Raw genomic sequence first — 2,396 nt, 5'->3', positions numbered from 1 at the left:
TCTTTTAATCATCCATCTATTAAAATTCCTATTGTTTTGGGCGCCTGGGTGGCGCAGTCGGTTAAGCGTCCGACTTCAGCCAGGTCACGATCTCGCGGTCTGTGAGTTCGAGCCCCGCGTCAGGCTCTGGGCTGATGGCTCAGAGCCTGGAGCCTGTTTCCGAATCTGTGTCTCCCTCTCTCTCTGCCCCTCCCCCGTTCATGCTCTGTCTCTCTCTGTCCCAAAAATAAATAAACGTTGAAAAAAAAATTAAAAAAAAAATAAAAAAATAAAATTCCTATTGTTTTTATTATCTTTATGTCCTTGGTTTCTGTATTATTTTCTTTTTATGATTATTATCCACATTTAAAAGTAATGTTCTAGACTATGGTGTGTTGAAACTTCCATATGGCCTGGTACATGGTTCATTTTTTACTCTCTGATAACTCTTAAGATTTTCTCTTTCTCTTATGATCTGCAGTTTCTCTGTAACGTGTTTATGGGTAGATTTATTTTTATTGAGCCTTCTTTATATAGTGCATGATCTTCTTCAATTCCCAAATTCTTCATATTTACTTCTTCAGATATTTATTCTTTGCATTGTCTCCTTTCTGTTTTTCCTGGAAATTCTAACATGGAAAATATTGATCCCTTCTTACTTTATGTGCTTGGTTCACGATTTCTTGCAAGTGTTTAATGTGAGTTATGGTTTTATTTCTCTATTTAAGCATCTTAAACATACTCACATTGAAATCTCTGTCAGATTACCCTATGAAATAAATGTTGTATGGATTATATTCACATTCTGATTGGTGATTTTGTTAGTGGTCTTTCTCAGCATATGATTCAAATGTGTGTTGGAATTCAGGCTTTCAGAAGGTGGGCGGGACGATTTTTATTTAGATTTTTGTTTCTCCTCTCTGTTTTCCCTCATTCTGCCTAATGGCTACCTCCTTGCAGCACTTGCCAGGACCGCTGTCCAAACCAGAACCAATGGCATTGCTGGTCCTCACAAGCTGCAGTGATACATAGGATACTGTACATTAAATCCCCAATGCACTACTTGACCATGGAAACTTACCTAGTATGGCAGCGTAGTTGCTATCTGGAATATTTCCAGTAACTGTGGCAGGAAGAGAAAGAGCTTGGAAAAGCACCCTGGCTTTAAAAGCTTCATCTTAAGGGTGCCTGGGTGGCTCAGTCAGTTAAGCATCTGACTTCAGCTCAGGTCATGATCTCCTAGTTCATTGGTTCAAGCCCCACATCGGGCTCTGCACTGACAATGCAGAGCCTGATTGGGATTCTCTCTCTCCTTCTCTTTGCCCCTCCTCCACTTGCTTTCTCTCTCTTTCTCTCTCTCAAAATAAATAAATGAACTTAAAAAAAGAAATAAAAATCTTCTTCTTAGAAGTGACACACACCATTTCTGCTCACATTGCCTGTTGTGATTCTTATGACCACACCTGGGTCTGACAATGTGGTATAGTACAACCCTCTCACAAGATGGAAAACCAGAGATTGACCACTAGTAATACAACAAACATATCAGGTTTGTCGACTGGACACCAAATATCTGTTTTCCTCTTCTTTCTCATGGCAGAGTACCTTCAATCCCTCTCCAAGGGAGATATTCAAAACCTTTGTCCAATCACTGCTCAAAGCCAGGATGTTTGAGTGATATACAATAGTTTCTACATCAGATCTAGATGTGGCTTTTCTTGATCTGGAGACTCAGGAACTAGAGAGACACAGGTTTGTTTCTCACACTCACAAAAGATGGTGGGAAAGGATAATACTGGTACACTCTCTTACACTGAAAGAGGGAAAAGAGAGAGAGACATTCACACACACATACACACACACACACACACACACACACACACACACACACACACACAGAAAGTCACCAGTAAATAGCAAATTCAAGATCCTGCTGAGGAGAGGCCACGAGGGCCTCATATTCTGGGGGTGAGTTATGCTCTGCTCTCTGGGAGTACCTCCCAGCCCACCACTCTCCATGCCCCTTGGCTCAACTCAACACAAGTCCCCTTTTTTTCCTTTTTCTTTCTTCTTTTTGTGTTTATTCATTTTGAGAGAGAGAGAGAAAGAAAGAGAGAATGAGTGGGAAGGGGCACAGAGAGAGGGAGAGAGAGAATCCCAAGCAGTCTCCACACTGTCAGCACAGAGCCCAATGCAGGGCTCGAACCCATGACCGTGGGATCATGACCTGAGCCAATATCAAGAGTCAAATGCTCAACTAACTGGGCTGCCCAGGAGCCCCAGAAGCTCCCCCCTCTTTATTTTCCTATTACCACCCTTGACTATTACTTGACAGAGCACTGAAGAATACACTTTCCATGAGAACTGAGCTTCTCAGCGTGCTTCCTTCTGGTGGAAATACAGGTGCTGTTCCAGTC

This window comes from Herpailurus yagouaroundi, unplaced genomic scaffold (genome assembly GCF_014898765.1).
Source record: "Herpailurus yagouaroundi ecotype Mexico unplaced genomic scaffold, PumYag 164, whole genome shotgun sequence".
Taxonomy (NCBI): domain Eukaryota; kingdom Metazoa; phylum Chordata; class Mammalia; order Carnivora; family Felidae; genus Herpailurus; species Herpailurus yagouaroundi.
This window is presented reverse-complemented; position numbering follows the sequence as displayed.